The sequence below is a fragment of the Mobula birostris genome, chromosome 20 (assembly GCF_030028105.1).
Source record: "Mobula birostris isolate sMobBir1 chromosome 20, sMobBir1.hap1, whole genome shotgun sequence".
NCBI lineage: Eukaryota > Metazoa > Chordata > Chondrichthyes > Myliobatiformes > Myliobatidae > Mobula > Mobula birostris.
Genome location: NC_092389.1, coordinates 56036924 through 56054163, shown reverse-complemented (window position 1 = coordinate 56054163; position 17240 = coordinate 56036924). Strand labels below are relative to the sequence as shown.

The following is a 17240-nucleotide window of genomic DNA, read 5'->3' as shown; positions in this document are numbered from 1 at the left end:
GGGGTAGGAACTGATCCTAAACCTGGTGGTGCGAGTCCTGAGGCTCTTGTACCTTCCACCTGATTTCAGCAGCGAGAAAAGAGCCTGGCCTGGGCGGTGAGCATCTCTGATGATGGATGCTGCTCTACTCCGACAGCGTTTCATGTAGATGTGCTCAATGGCTGGGAGGGATTTACCGTGATGTACCGGGCCGAATCCAATACCTTGTGTAGGCTCATCAGGAGGGCGATAAACTTCTTTGATCATCGTGCCAAATCTTACCTAGATGGCGGTGAGATGGGCCCTCCCAGTTTGATCCTTGCTGCATGCCCGGAGATCGCTCCCACAGCGCGCTGCCCCGAGATTACTGCAGTGGAGACGAGACGGTCACTCACCTCTTTGCGGACTGTGGGCTGGTGAAGATGTGTGGAGAAAGATGCAAGGGCCTGTGTCACAGCAGCTGTGTGACAGAAGGCTCACTGATCTTCGGGTAAAGGGATTGCACAGTTTATCCTTGTGTATATTTTATGGTGAATAACGTTTATTTCGATCAACTTCTGGGCTCTGTTCAGAGTTGTGGAAACTTGCCTTCCATTGGAGTCGGGACAAAAATGGGTAAATGGAATGTAGAGAGGTGTTTGCTGACCGCACCCTCAGGGTCAGTCGGGCGTTAGCAAATCTGACTGAAAATGGGAATTTTCTTCAGGACTTCACAAGACAAAATAACGTGGAATGTCCAGTCCTGTGCTTTTTTTCTGCAAGGTACTTCCGGGGGAAAGGACTTCCAATCGCAGGGTTGAGGCCTTTGGAGATTCACTTGACGTTTCTGTCGCTCTGGGATTTTACAGGATGCGGTTGCTCGCCCCAAAACCAACCCTCCTCCTTTTGCAGCCGGGCTTGGGTAGTCCACGGCCGAGTTTGTTTTTTTTTTTGTTTTTTGTTTTACTTCCGACCTGCTTAACGTGTTTCCGATCCACACAGGTGTGGAAATCACCACGATTCTTGCCCACTGACACTGTCAGCGACATGATGTTCATTCCCCGAGTCTGCAGCGCGCGTAGTGGACAATCGCAGTACTGCAGGGGATCAGCAGCTCCCCGAAAGTGAAAGCATTCTGAACCAGGAAGTGCTGGGAATTAAGATGGCTTCGGAAGGACGGGCCGAGAGTTTAACCGAGGAGGTAATTTGCCCCGTCTGCCTGGATTTCTTCACTGATCCGGTGTCACTGGAGTGTGGACACAACTTCTGTCGCTCTTGTATCACACGGTGTTGGGAAAGGGAGGAGATAAACTCCTGCCCGGAATGTAGAGAGGTGTCTGCTGACCGCACCCTCAGGGTCAGTCGGGCCTTAGCAAATCTGACTGAAAAAATTCGAAATCTAAACCTGAATCCGAAAGGGAAGGAAAGTAAACTTCACTGCGAGGAACATGAGGAAGAACTGAAGCTGTTTTGTGAAACGGACAAGACACTGATCTGTCTGATCTGTGCAGTTGCGCAGAAACACAGAGAGCACCGCTTCCTGCCGATTAAAGAAGCTGTTAAAATCTACAAGGTAAAACTAACCCGAATTTTATATTCACCCCATCCTCCCTTGTCCTATCCTACATAGCACACGCATATCTTTCACTCCCACAGCTCACCCCACCCATTCCCACAGCTCTCCGCTCTCTACGTAACCACCTTATCCACTCGCTCCTACCCGCTGATCTACCTCCTGGCATTGACTCCTGAAAGCGGGACAAGTGCTACATCTGACTCCAACACCTCCTCCCTCGTCACTATTCAGGCTCCAAACAGCCCCAGTTCCTCCCGTTTCTTCTATGTTCGATTGTCCTCTAGTATTAGATTCCTTCTTCTTCAGCTCTTTACCTCCTCCACATGTTCCCTCTCAGCTTCTCACTTCATCACCCTCCCCCACGTCACCCCTCACGTTGTCTCACCCATCACCTGTCAGCTGGTTCTCATCCCCAACCTTTTTATTCTGGCTTCTGCCCCATTCCTTCCCAGTCTTAATGAAGGGTCTCATCCCGAAATGTCGACTGTTTATTTCCGCTGCATAGATGCTGCCTGACTCACTGAGTTCCTCCAGCATTTTGTGCGATAATCGGGTTTGATCACCTGTTTCTTTTGATCCTTTTTTTTTTACTTTTCCCTTCGCTCTCTGACTTCCAGGTTCAGTTGAAATCTTCCTTTAACTCTCTCACAAAAATGAAATCAGACTTCCAGGAAAAGGAGCAGCAACAGAAAGAGAAGATTTCCGGAGTTCGGGTGAGGCTTCATGAGCGGAATTTCTGATATTACTGTATAGTTTTGCTCCCTTTAATGCAGATTAGCAGAGTATCGCAGCTCCAGTGACCTGGGTTCGATCCTGGCCCCTGGTGCTGTCTGTGTGGAGTTTGCATGTTCTCCCTGTGACCGCGACAGTTTCAGACACATCCCAAGGACATGCTGGAAAAATGGTTAATTACAATTAACCCCGTTAAGGTGGGGGAGGGTGTATGCGAATCAGGTGGGAGTTAATGGGTCAATGAGCGAGAATAGGTTTCAGGAAAACGCGAGGGAATGAGGTTGACGGGAATGCTCTCAGAACTAGCATGGTCTTCAATGGACCGAATGGTCACCTTACTGTCATAAGGAAATACAACACAGCAATACAGTAAATTAATCTTCACCTTTCATTCGACAGGAACAGTCACACAGCCTTCAGTCCCACGTCACATCCCAGTTTGCTGAACTGCGCCAGATTATCACTGAGAAAGAGCAGAGCTTACACAGGGATCTCAGGGAGGAAGAGGCGAGGATTCTAAATCCAATGGAGAAAAATCTTCGAGAGATTCAAAAGAATATTAGGATTATTCAGGAGGAAATCTCAAAGATAAAGGAACAGATGGATCAAAAAGACAGTGTGATATTTCTCAAGGTGAGGGATTATATTTCAATTTATTTCTGTCAAAGGACACTAAATGAACAGTGGAATATTTGAAGTAAACAGTGGCCATTTCTAACAAATCAGTTGCCGCTGCTGGCGACCTCGCACAGATTGTTACACTTGTATGTTGCACCTCCCGATCACTCCAATAATCATGTTCCAAAATGTCGAAGATATGTATTCGATCCTTCAATAGCAACATACAATCTTGAAGCGATGAAACTTCAGCGTTATTGACAGTAAATTAAACTGCAACGAATTGGTCAACAAATGGTATGACATCTGCCCGTCCGCAGCTCAAAACAGCCCAGAACAAAGCCCGAATACCAAACCTTTTCTTTTTCCTTTTACCACACCCCACTCACGTGACTAGTTACCATAATAACCATGTAACTCAGAATACAATGCAGAGAGAAAACAGGTGCGTTGCTCCTACACACAACATTTACAAACGACAGTAAACTGTCTCACCAGACAATTGATACAACTATTCAGCGCTGCTATTGTTTCAAAACTGGACTTCCACAACTTCTGTACATCCCAGGATGGAATCCAATCTTCTCTGAAATGATTTACTCTGATTATAATGCAGAGCTGCTGATTGTGTCCTTGATTATCATGGGACTGTATCCCATTCTCCATCATTAACAGGCCATTCGGACCATATTCTGCTATCAATTTCCGTGCTTCACAAGCCTCCTCCCACCTACTCACCACACCCGGCGACAGTGCTCTGAACTCCACGGTCCCTCATCTGTTTCTCTAGTTTACCCGTGACATTCAATCTCTGCTGTTCCGCTTCAACCACTCCTGTGCCAGTGAGTTCCACATCCTCTTCACTAAATTTCTTATCGGATTCATTATCAAATCCATCACTGATTTGAGTTCGCCCATCTCATCATTCTAACGCTTCATCCAGATGAAAATGCATGACCTGTCCTGTCTTCCTTGCAAGTTTCATCCTCTCAGTAATGGCCCAGCTTTCAGAGAAATACCCTGTAATTTAACCCCTGGTTCTGCATTGTCTGTGTGTGTGAGTGACTGCAGGAGTGGGAATTTTCAACCCCTGGTTCTGTATTGTCTGTGTGTGTGTGTGAGTGACTGCAGGAGTGGGAATTTTCAACCCCTGGTTCTGTATTGTCTGTGTGTGTGAGTGACTGCAGGAGTGGGAATTTTCAACCCCTGGTTCTGTATTGTCTGTGTGTGTGAGTGACTGCAGGAGTGGGAATTTTCAACCCCTGGTTCTGTACTGTCTGTGTGTGTGAGTGACTGCAGGAGTGGGAATTTTCAACCCCTGGTTCTGTATTGTCTGTCTGTGTGTGTGAGTGACTGCAGGAGTGGGAATTTTCAACCCCTGGTTCTGTATTGTCTGAGTGTGTGAGTGACTGCAGGAGTGGGAATTTTCAACCCCTGGTTCTGTATTGTCTGTGTGTGTGAGTGACTGCAGGAGTGGGAATTTTCAACCCCTGGTTCTGTATTGTGTGTGTGTGTGTGAGTGAATGCAGGAGTGGGAATTTTCAACCCCTGGTTCTGTATTGTCTGTGTGTGTGTGAGTGACTGCAGGAGTGGGAATTTTCAACCCCTGGTTCTGCATTGTCTGTGTGTGTGAGTGAGTGACTGCAGGAGTGGGAATTTTCAACCCCTGGTTCTGTATTGTCTGTCTGTGTGTGTGAGTGACTGCAGGAGTGGGAATTTTCAACCCCTGGTTCTGTATTGTCTGAGTGTGTGAGTGACTGCAGGAGTGGGAATTTTCAACCCCTGGTTCTGTATTGTCTGTGTGTGTGAGTGACTGCAGGAGTGGGAATTTTCAACCCCTGGTTCTGTATTGTGTGTGTGTGTGTGAGTGAATGCAGGAGTGGGAATTTTCAACCCCTGGTTCTGTATTGTCTGTCTGTGTGTGTGAGTGACTGCAGGAGTGGGAATTTTCAACCCCTGGTTCTGTATTGTCTGAGTGTGTGAGTGACTGCAGGAGTGGGAATTTTCAACCCCTGGTTCTGTATTGTCTGTGTGTGTGAGTGACTGCAGGAGTGGGAATTTTCAACCCCTGGTTCTGTATTGTGTGTGTGTGTGTGAGTGAATGCAGGAGTGAGAATTTTCAACCCCTGGTTCTGTATTGTCTGTGTGTGTGTGAGTGACTGCAGGAGTGGGAATTTTCAACCCCTGGTTCTGCATTGTCTGTGTGTGTGAGTGAGTGACTGCAGGAGTGGGAATTTTCAACCCCTGGTTCTGTATTGTCTGTGTGTGTGAGTGACTGCAGGAGTGGGAATTTTCAACCCCTGGTTCTGTATTGTCTGTGTGTGTGAGTGACTGCAGGAGTGGGAATTTTCAACCCCTGGTTCTGTATTGCCTGTTGTGTGTGTGAGTGACTGCAGGAGTGGGAATTTTCAACCCCTGGTTCTGTATTGTCTGTGTGTGTGAGTGACTGCAGGAGTGGGAATTTTCAACCCCTGGTTCTGTATTGTCTGTGTGTGTGAGTGACTGCAGGAGTGGGAATTTTCAACCCCTGGTTCTGTATTGTCTGTGTGTGTGTGTGAGTGACTGCAGGAGTGGGAATTTTCAACCCCTGGTTCTGTATTGTCTGTGTGTGTGAGTGACTGCAGGAGTGGGAATTTTCAACCCCTGGTTCTGTATTGTCTGTGTGTGTGAGTGACTGCAGGAGTGGGAATTTTCAACCCCTGGTTCTGTACTGTCTGTGTGTGTGAGTGACTGCAGGAGTGGGAATTTTCAACCCCTGGTTCTGTATTGTCTGTCTGTGTGAGTGACTGCAGGAGTGGGAATTTTCAACCCCTGGTTCTGTATTGTCTGTGTGAGTGAGTGACTGCAGGAGTGGGAATTTTCAACCCCTGGTTCTGTATTGTCTGTGTGTGTGAGTGACTGCAGGAGTGGGAATTTTCAACCCCTGGTTCTGTATTGTCTGTGTGTGTGAGTGACTGCAGGAGTGGGAATTTTCAACGCCTTGTAATGGTTTGGATGAAATTCAGGATGTCGAGAGTCTCAGTCTATTCAGATTTGTGTTTTATTTCTTTCAGGAGGAAGCTCGTCAGAACAGGAGGTAAGACATGCTCTTTACTGAAACCCTGTATGGATTTGTAAAATAGTTTAGAATAGCAGTTTATCACCATCAGTTTACTATTTACAGGATTAATGATGATGTCCCAGAATTGTCAGTGACAGATGAGGCCCTACCGGTGGAAAAATTTGATCACCTCTATTTGCTGAACACAATGCTGAGAGAAACACTTGATGCCATTAATCGAGGTAAAACTTACAAAGATTCATTTCTTCTTGTTTGTGAGATCACAATTAAGTTCAATTTTGAGGCAAAGATTGCTGTAATATTGGGTTGAAGTGGAACTGAAGTCTATTCCACATCAACCCCACCGACTGGGGGGGGGGGGGGGCGTCACTGTCACATGGTCAGCTGGAGATGTCAGACCCCTGAACACACCAGCACAGGGCCACAATACAACCAATACACGGGACTGGCAGATGAACCACTGTGTCCCGATCCCAGGCCACTGCACTTACACACCAAGACATGAGTTTGCATCCTACCACAGGAGCTGAGAAATTAATACTGACTTGATGATATTGTAGGGAATAAAAGTGGGCATCAGTGTGGTCACCGGGCTTGTCAGAAAAATGCACAAGTCCTTTGTGTGCTGTGAGTGCAGACTCTGATTGACGCAGGTCTTCCCCCTTCTGGATCTGCAACTCTCACTGTTGTTCGAGGGAAAAGAGGGGAGCGGTAGTGATTGGGAACTCAGTCGGGAACAGACAGGAGAATCAGTGGATGTGAATGGGACACCCGAATGGTATGTTGCCTCCTAGGTGCCAGAATCAGGGATGCCTCGGTTCGTGTCTGCAGCATTTTAGAGAGTGAGGGAAAACAGCTGGATATGTTGGTATATTTTGGGACAAATAACATTGGAAGTAAAAACAAAGAGGTCCTGAAAATAGAATTTGGAGAGCTTGGTAGAAAGCTCAGAAGCAGTACCTTCAGGTTTATAATTTCTGGACTGCTGCCTGTGCGACGTGCTGGTGAGGGTAGGAGCAGGATAATTTGGCAGATTAAAGCATGCCTGAGAAGCTGGTGCAGGGGGCAGGGCTTCAGGTTTTTGGATCATTGGGATCTTTTCTGGTGGAGAAATGACCTGCTCAAAAGGGATGGGTTGCACCTGGACCCGAGGGAGAACAATATTCTCACAGGGAGGTTTGATAGAGCTGTTGGGGAGGGTTTAAACTAATTTGTTGGGGGGGGGGTGGTTAGGAACGAGTGAAGGGGTAGGATTGATGGTAAAAATGCAAAGATAGTGTGCAGTCAGACTGTCAGATGGGGCAGCCAGATACGAGGACAAAACTGCAGCCAGCTGGGTGAGTATCGGTTCATTAGGGATGCAGAATGAAAAAGGATAGGAAATACAGTACCCAAAGCGTCATATCTCAATGCATGGAGTGTGAGAAATAAGGTGGATGATCTTGTTGCTCGATTACAGATTGTCAGGTATGATGCTGTGGCCATCAGGGAATCATGACTGAAGGATGGTTGTAGTTGGGAGATGAATGTCCAAGGTTACACATTGTATCAGATGGTTAGGAAGGTAGGCAGAGGGGGTGATATGGGTGGCCTGGTAAATCAATAGAAAGATGTAACATAGGATTGGAAGATGTTGATTCCTTGTGGGTTGAGTGAAGGAACTGCAAGAGTAAAAATGACACTGATGGCAGTCACATACAGGATCCCAACAGTAGCTGGATGTGGACCACAGATTACAACTGGAAATAGAGAAGGCCAATGAAACAGACAATGTTACAATAGTCATGGGAGATTTCAACAAGTAGGTCAATTGGGAAAATTAGATTGATAATGGATCTCAAGAGAGTGAATTTGTTGAATGCCATGTGATAACTTTTTAGTGCAGTTTATCATTGAGCCAACTCGGGGAACAGCTCTACTGGATTGGGTGTTATGTATTGAACTGGAGATGATATCTTTGGAAAAAAACCTGAGGAGGCAATGCTCACAACATGACTGAGTTCAACTTGATATTTGATAAGGAAAAAAGTAAAGTCTGACGTTGTAGTATTCCAGAGGAGTAAAAGAAATTACAGTGGTCTGAAAGAGGAGTTGGCCAAAGTAAAATGGAGGGAGATGTTGTCTGGGATGACAGCAGAGCAGAAATGATGTCAGATTCTGGGAAAATGAGGAAGGTGAAGGATAGATATATTCCAAAAATAAATAAATGCTCAAATGGCAAAATAGTACAATTGTGGCTGATAAGGGAAGACAAGTTAATGTAAATGCCAAAGAGTGGGCATACAACAAAGTGAAAATTAATAGGAAGACAGAGAATTGGGAGGCTTTTAAATACCTACTGAGAGGAACTGAAAAAATGAATGGGAGGGGAAAATTGAAATATGGAATTGAATTGAATTGAATTGACTTTATTACTTACATCCTTTCTATAAACGAGCAGGAAAAATCTTCTGTCTAAATGTGCAGTTTATAGTAATTGATGATAAATAATATGTATAACATTCCAGTCAATATAACATAGAAATACAGTTGTCTCAGCACGAGTTAATCAGTCTGATGGCCTGGTGGAAGAAGCTGTCCCCGGACCCTATTGGTCCTGGCTTTTATGCTGCCGTACCAGTTCCTGTATGGTAGCGACTGGTACAGTTTGTTGTTGGGGTGACTTGGGTCTCCAATGATCCTTCAGGCCCTTTTTACACACCTGTCTTTATAAAACAAGTAAGCAAACAATATTAAGCAACACACATCAAAGTTTCTGGCGAACGCAGCAGGTCAAACAAACAAACAATATCAAATTGATTTTCAAGTATGCGAAAAAATAAAATAGAGATGAGAGTGGATATAGGACCACTAGAAAATGAGGCTGGATATATAATAACAGGGGACAAAGAGATGATAGATGAACTAAATGAGTATTTTCATCAGTCTTCACTGTGGAAGACACTGGCACTGTGTCAGGTGTTGAAGAGTGTGAGGGAAGAGAAGTGAGTGCAGTTACTGTTACAAGGGAGAAGGTGCTCACAAAAGGACATAAGTCACTCAGACGAGATGAACTGCACCCTAGTGTTCTGAAAGAGGTAGCGGTAGACATTGTGGAGGCATTTGAAATGATCTTTCAAAAATCATTGGACTCTGGTGTGGTGTCAGAGGACTGGAAATTACAAATGTCACCCAACTCTTAGTCATGAGGAAGGCAGCAGAAATGAAGTTATAGACCAGTTAGCCCCACCTCTGTGGGTGGGAAGACATTAGTGTCAATTGTTAAGTATGAGGTTATGGAATACTTGGTGATACTGGACCAGATAGGACACGTTGGCGTATAATAAGATTGGTGGAGGGGCCGGTAGTGTTGAGGAAACAGGTAGGCTTCAAAGGACTTGGATGAGGAGACTGGGCAAGAAAGTGGCAAATGATACACAATGCTGGGAAATTCATGGTCATGCACAATATGCAGATTATTTAAAATGGGGAGACAATTCAAAAATCTGAGATGCAGATGGATGTGGGAGTGTTTCTGCAGAGCACCCTGAAGGTTAACTTGCAGGTAGAGGCAGTTGTGAGGAAGGTAAATGCAATGTTAGCATTCAGTTCAAGGAGTTTAGCATACAGGAGCAGGGATGTGATGCTGAGGGTTTATAAGGCACTGGTGAGGCATTACCTTGAATATTGTGAACAGTTTTGGGCTCCTCATCTGAGAAAGGATGTGCTGGCATCGTAGAGGGTCCAGAGGAGGTTCACAAGGATGATTCCAGGAATGAAAGGGTTATCAGACTTGAAACGTTTGATAGCTCTGTGCCTGTACTCACTGGAATTTAGAAAGATGATGGGGGATCTCACTGAAACCCTTTAAATGTTGAAAGGCCAAGACAGAGTAGATGTGGGAAGGATGTTTCCCATAGTGGGAGAGTCTGGGACAAGAGGGCACAGCCTCAAGATATAGGGGTGTCTTATTTAAAAACAGAGACGCAGAGAAATTTCTTCAGCCAGAGGGTGGGGAATTTGCAGAACTTGTTACCACAGGCAGCCGTGGAGGCCAGGTCGTTGGGCATATTTAAGGCGGAGCTTGACAGGTTCTAGACTGCACACAGTATCAGAGGTTGTGGCGAGAAGGCCGGGGAGTGGGGCTGAGGAGGAGAAGAAAAAGATCAGCCACGATTGAATGGTGGAGCAGTCACAGTGGGCCAAATGGCCAAATTCTGCTCCTATATCTTATGAGCTTATGGTTATCAGACCACAACATTGAAGCATTGTGAGAATGAGCCCAGACAACGCAACCAGCATTGACATCATTCAGGATTTCATCTCAGGAGAAGCACACACAGCATAACCAGACGGGCAAAACAGCCCGACACACGCATACACAGGAAGGATTGGCAGATTGCAGTCAGAGACGCAGCAATGTACGTTGATATTTCCTTCAATAATCTAGAAACTATTCTCTTCAGACACGGTAATTTATTTATTTAAACAACTCACACATGTCACACATTGTCAGCACACACCAGACATGTAATGACACGCTGTGCCATACAAATATTTCAATGTGCACACTCTCCTTTGAGTGTGTACACACAAGCACACTGATATTTACCACAAACACACACACACACACACACACACACACACACATAATATCTGAGTGTGACACATGGTCAAAGAAATAGGCCCACGTTCCGACTTAGGAATGAAATCTGCCGTCCTTACCCAGTCTGTTCTGTGCACTGAGCTGCCCCCTGATGCGACGTCACATCAACAGTTCACAGACAGACTCCGGGGTGAGATTCCTCAGGAGGATGATCTGGGAGGGTTTGAACCCACGAACCACTTCATACATCTGCAAGACCAAGATGCCTTCTTGAGCATGTCCCCCTTGTGTGTGTTTCCCCATATCCCTCTAACCACTTCCAATCTCTGTACCTGTGTAAGTTCATCTTAAACTATTTTAATTTTACCTGTTTCTACAGCATCTGACAGCAAATTCCATCTGCCCACCCACCTCTCTGTGGGAATGTTGCCCCACAGATCCCTCATAAAAACTTCCCCTCTCACTTTCAATCTGAGCCCTCTGGTTCTGTACTCCCATTTCTCAGAAAAAGGCTCACTTTATCTCAGCCCGTTGTGAATGTATTTACCTCGATAAGGGGTCATTCCTCAACATCCTACACTACAGCTAAATAGCCCAAGCTTAAACACTCTCTACTTTTAACCCAAGCCCCCCAGTCCCGGTAACATCCTCCTGAACCTTCCTGTCCAGTGTAATGACATCCTACACGGGTTGACTCTGTGGTTAAGAAGGCATACGGTGCACTGGCCTTCATCAATTGTGGGATTGAGTTTAAGAGCCGAAAGGTAATGTTGCACGTATATAAGACCCTGGTCAGCCCAATTGGAGTACTGTGCTCAATTCTGGTCACCTCACTACAACTACAGGAAGGATGTGGAAACCAATAGAAAGGGTGCAGAGGAGATTTACAAGGATGTTGCCTGTTTTTTTTTGGGGGGGGGTATGCCTTATGAGAATAGGTTGAGTGAACTCGGCCTTTTCTCCTTGGAACGACGGAGGATGAGAGGTGACCTGATAGAGGTGTAGAAGATAATGAGAGGCATTGATCGTGTGGACAGTCAGAGGCTTTTGTCCCAGGGCTGAAATGGCTAGCATGAGAGGGCATAGTTTGGAGGTGCTTGGAAGGAGATACAGAGATGTCGGAGGTATGTTTTTTATGCAGAGAATGGTGAGTGCGCGGAACGGGCTGCTGGTGGTGGTGCTGCAGGTGGAAACGACAGGGTCTTTTAAGAGACTCATGAATGGCTACATGGAGCTTATAAAAATAGAGGGCCATGGGTAAGGCCTAGGTAGTTCTAAGGTAGGGACATGTTCAACACAGCTTTGTGGGCCGAAGGGCCTGTATTGTGTTCTATGATTTCTGTGTTTCTATGTTTCACTATATTCGAGGAAGTGGACATGCAGACAATACCCGAACTGTGGTCTATCATTGATATCATAGATCTTGCTTAAGTTCATGTGGACAGTGTCGAATAGGCTGATGAATACAGGACTGAAGGTGTTATATTTGAATGCTCCAGTATACGGAATAAGGTAGATGATGTTGTAGCACAGGTAGAGATTGGCAGGTATAACGTTGTTGGCGTCACTGAGTTGTGGCTGAAAGGAGATGCTGGTTGAAGCCCAACATCCAAGGATACACCTTGTATTCAAAGGACAGGCAGGTAGGCATCGGGGCTGGGGAGGCTCTGTTGTAAAAAATGAAATAAAATCCTTAGAGAGAGGTGACATAGGATTGGAAGATGTTGAGTCATTGTGGGTAGAGTTAAGAAACTGCAACGGTAAAAAGACCCTGATGGTAATTATATGCAGGCCTCTAAATAGTAGCCAGGATCGAAATGGGATACAAATTACACTAGGAAATGGAAAAAAAATGCAATGTGACAGTCGGAATGGGGGATTTCAACAAGGAGGTAGATTGGGAAAATCATGTTGGTGCTGCATCCCAAGAGAGGGAATTTGTAGAATGTCCCCAAGATGGATTTTTAGAACTGCTTGTGGTTGAGCCCAATGGAATAAAGGCAATTCTAGAGTGGGATTTGTATAGTGAACCAGATATGATTTGGGAGATTAAGGGAAAAGAATCTTTAGGAAGCAGTGATCATAAAATGATAGAATTCACCCTGGAGTTTGAGAGGGAGATAAAGTCAGATGTATCGGTATTAGAGTGGAGTAAAGTTAGTTACAGAGGCATGAGGGAAGAGCTGACCAAGGTAGATTGGGAGGGGACGCCAGCAGGGATGATTGCAGAACAACAAAGACTGGAATTTCTGGGGGCAATTTGGATAGATAAATCCCAAAGACGGAGGAGTATTATCCACGGAGAATGAGGCAACCTTGTTTAACAAGGGAAGTCAAAGACAGCATAAAAGTGAAAGAGAGGGCATACAATACAGCAAAAATCAGCAGGATGTTGAAGTATTGAGGAAATTTTGATAATCAACAGAAGGCAATTACAAAGCCCGAAGGAGAGAAAATGAGATATGAGGGAAAGCTTGCCTACAATACTCAAGAGGACACAAAACTGTAAAGAGTGAAAGAGAGGCAGGAGTGGATATTGGACCCCAAGAAAGTGACACTGGAGAGGAGACATGTGACAAAAGACATTGTAGAAGTATTTATTTAATATTTTGTGCCAATCCTCACTGTGGAAGATACCAGCTGTATGTCAGAAATGTGAGAGTGTCTGGGGACAGAATTGAGTGTTGTTGATGTTACTGAGGAGAAAGTGCGTGGGAAGATTGAAGGTCTGAAGGTACCTGGACCAGATGGACTACACCCCAGTGTTCAGAAAGAATTAGCTGAAGAGAATATGGGGGCATTAGTAATGATCTTTCAGGAATCACTAGATAATTGGACACTCAAGACGAATGGAAATTGCAAAGGTCACTTCACTCTTTATGACGGGAGAGCAGCTGAGGAAAGAAAATTACAGGTGAGTTAGTCTGGATGTGGTGAGCTTTGAAAGATGCTGGGAGTCCAGTATTAATGGAACTGCTTTTGGGTACATGGAGGCACATGATAAAATAGGGCAAAGACAGCGTGCCTTCCCTGAAGGGGAAATCTTGCCCGACAAATCTTCTGGAATTCTTCGAGGAACACAAAGCCGAGATAGACAAAGAATGATTTGGATGACAGAATTGTTGCCTTAAGTTTGCAGATGATATGAAGTTAGGTGAAGGGGAAGGTAGTGGTGCAGAAGCTCAGAGTCTGGGGAAGGACAGAGACAGATTCGAAAATGGACAAAGATGTGATAGATGGATTATCGAGTAGGGAAGTCGTGCATGCAATTTGGCAGGCGGAATAAAGGCATAGACGATTTTGTAAACAGTGAGAAAATTCAAAAATCAGAGGTGCAGAAGGGACTTGGGTGTCCTTGTGTAGGATTCCCTGATGGTTAATTGCAGTTTGAGTCAGTGTTAAGCTCAGCAAGCTCAACGTTAGCATTCATTTCGAGAGGATTCGAATAGGATGTCATTCTGAGGTTTTATAAGGCATTGGTCAGACCACATTTGGAGTATTGTGAGCAGTTTTGGGTCCCTTATATCGGAAAAGATGTGTTGGCATTGGAAAGGGTCCAGGAGGTTCACAAGAATGATTTTGGGAATAAAAGAGTTAACATATGAGGAGTGTTTGATGGTTCTGGGCCTGTACTCATGGGAGTTTAGAAGAATGGCTCATTTATTATCCCTCTCAACTCTACTCTCCCGCCTCCTCCCCATTAACATTTGACACTCTGACTAATCAAGAAGTTTACATATCAACTTCTGCTTTAAAAATCAAACATGAGAAAATCTGCAGATGCTGGTAATCCAAGCAACACAGGTCCTGATGAAGGGTCTTGGCCTGATCTCACTGAAACCTACCCGGAGAGAGTGGATGTCGGAAGGATGTTTCCTATAGTGGCTGGGTCGAGAACACAAGGCACAGCCTCCGACTAGAGGGTGTCCATTTAGAACAGAGATGAGGAGGAATTCCTTTATCCACAGGATAGTGAATCTGCCGCAGGGAATATATTTCAATGACTATATTTAAGGTGAAGCCACACACACAAAATGTTGGAGGAACTCAGCAGGCAAGGAAGCATCTATGGAAAAGAGTGAACTGTTGATGGTTCAGGCTGAAATCCTGCATCAGGACCTGTGTTGTTTAAGGGTCCCTGCAAATTCTCCCCCGTCCAAATGAGGGGCTGCGGTCGATGGGGTTGTGGGAAAGGGGGCAAAGAGATCCTCATCTCCATCTTTGTCCCCGCCAGCTTCTCGTTACGTCTACACGCACAGTTCACCGACAGGCTTTCCACCCTCCCCCATCTGGTTCTGGTTCAATCTGACATTTATCTCTCCACTGCTGGTTCCCATTATCACCTTCTTTACTGTCTCGAACCTTCACACTCCCCCACTCCACACTTCACACTCACAAATGAATGTTAACATTGAATGAAGTGCCTGTTCCTGTGCTGTACTGTTCTATGTTCTCTGTTCCCTGTTCAGAAGAATGAGAGGAGATCTCAGGGAAACAAAAAATTCTTCTGGGGTCAACAGGAAGGATACAGGGAGGATGTTTCCCCTGTCTGAGGAGTCAAGGGTCAGGGGTCACTGTATGTTTGGAATTCTCAGCACCCGTAAGGAGAGCGGGGTTTGGGCGTTCTTATCCATTCAGTTCACAGAGCCATCGCCGTACAGCATAGAAATGTGCCCTTCGACCCATCACATCTGTGCTGACCTATTTACCCATCTACATTCATCCCATTGGCCAGTATTAGGTCAGTCTCCTTCTGTGCCTTGCCTATTGAAGTGTCTGTCCAAGTGTCTCTTAAACAGAGGGGACATGAGGCCTGTGACCTGCAGAGGTCAGTGCTGGGGCCGGGGTTGTTTGTCATTCCTATTAACGATTTGGATGATAATGTCGGTGACATAGTTAGTAGGTTTGTTAATGACACTAAAATTCATGGTACAGTGGACAGGGAAGAGGGTTATCTCTGTTTACACCGGGTCTTGATCAACTGTAGAGATGGGTACAGGGAGAATGTTTTAAAATACATCTTGGCAGGGCCGTGGATAAGAAAAGGTGAAAGGAGTAATGGGCAAATGGGACTAGCTCACTAGAGCAAGTTGGTCAGCACAAACGAGTTGGGCCGATGGGCCTCCGTGACCTCCAGTTTAAATCTATTCACCCACCCCTTTCCCATCTTAATCCACCCCTTTCCCGCAATCGTTTCTGCTGTCTATTTATTTCTGTTCTTGAGGGAAGATGTCGACCTGAACCGTAGACTGTCCATCTCTCTCCACACACGCTGCCTGACCCGCTCGGTTCCTCCAGCATTTTGTGTCTGTTTGATCTGGAAATCTCTGCTCTCCGTCCAGTGGAAAACCCTTGGGGAGATATTAGTTGTCCACCCGGTTTCGTTCGGTCAAACCACGGGAAAGGTTCGTGTCGGCCACCCGACCGCGCCTGAGCCCTAGCGGCCTTTCCCCCGATCTCGTGGCTGCGCTGCCCGAGTCTCCCCGCTATCTCCGGGGCCGCGCTGCCCGAGTTTCCCTCCGATCCCCGGGGCCGCGCTGCCCGAGTCTCCCCCCGATCCTCGGGGACTCTCTAATTCTCTGCTTCTCCCCCCAGTCTCTGTCACCCTGGATGTGGAAACGGCGCATCCGTGTCTCGAGGTGTCTGAGGATCGTAAGAGTGTGAGATGGACCGGGACCCGGAGGAATCTCCCTGACACCGTGAAGAGATTCACATTCTGGGCTTGTGTGCTGGGATCGGAGGGATTCACATCGGGGAGACATTACTGGGAGGTGGAGGTGACGGGGAATCGGGTCTGGTTTCTGGGAGTCGCCGCAGAGTCTGTGGAGAGGAAGGGACGGGTCGGTCTGAGTCCGGAGACCGGATTCTGGGTCATCGGACGGGTTTGTGACGTGTTACTTCGGGATTGTGACGTGTTCATCTCCCCTGGGCCCCGTCTCCCTGCCGGTCCCATCCCCGGGAGGGTGGGAGTTTATCTCAGTTACCAGTCCGGGACAGTTTCATTTTACAACGCGGAGACCAAGTCCCATCTCCACACCTTCACTGGGAATAAATTCACGGGGAAACTTTATCCTTTCTTCCGGACTTGGGATGGAAACCGGTGGCTGAGAATCTGCTCCGGTTCCGCTCCGGGCCTGTAAACGGGTCGGGTCCCGGGACCGGCGTCAGGAGTAAAGTCGGTGTAAATATAAATGTGCGGAGAGTGAAATAAACACGAAATGAGAATTATCGATCCGTTAATTTTAACTCGTTCACCACATCCGACAACGGAACAGAAACACCACGGATTCAGCAGCAGCCGCGGGGCGGCGGGTCCTGAGCTCCCCCGGGTCCTTAAGTCCATCCGCACTGAGACAGGTTAAATCGGACAAGTGGGGGCGGTGCTGACTGGGAGAGGGGGGTCAGGGTGAAACTTGGTAAGACCATAACACACAGGAGCAGAATTAGGCCGTTCAGCCCATCGACTCCGCTCCGCCATTCCATCATGGCTGATCCCGGATCCCACTCAACCCCATACACCTGCCTTCTCACCATGTCCTTTGATGGCCTGATCGGTCAGGAAATGATCAACCTTCTCCTTAAATATACCCACAGACTTGGCCTCCACCGCAGTCTGTGATAGAGTATTCCACAGGGTCACTACTCTCTGGCTAAAAATATTCCTCCTGACCTCTGTTCACAAGGTCTCCCCTCAATGTTGAGACTGTGTC

General features: G+C 46.4%; 1 pseudogene; it reads left to right on the top strand.

The window, feature by feature from the left end:
* Positions 1-1097: 1097 nt before the first annotated feature.
* Positions 1098-16758, top strand: LOC140185176 (zinc-binding protein A33-like; annotated as a pseudogene).
* The last annotated feature ends 482 nt before the right edge of the window (positions 16759-17240 follow it).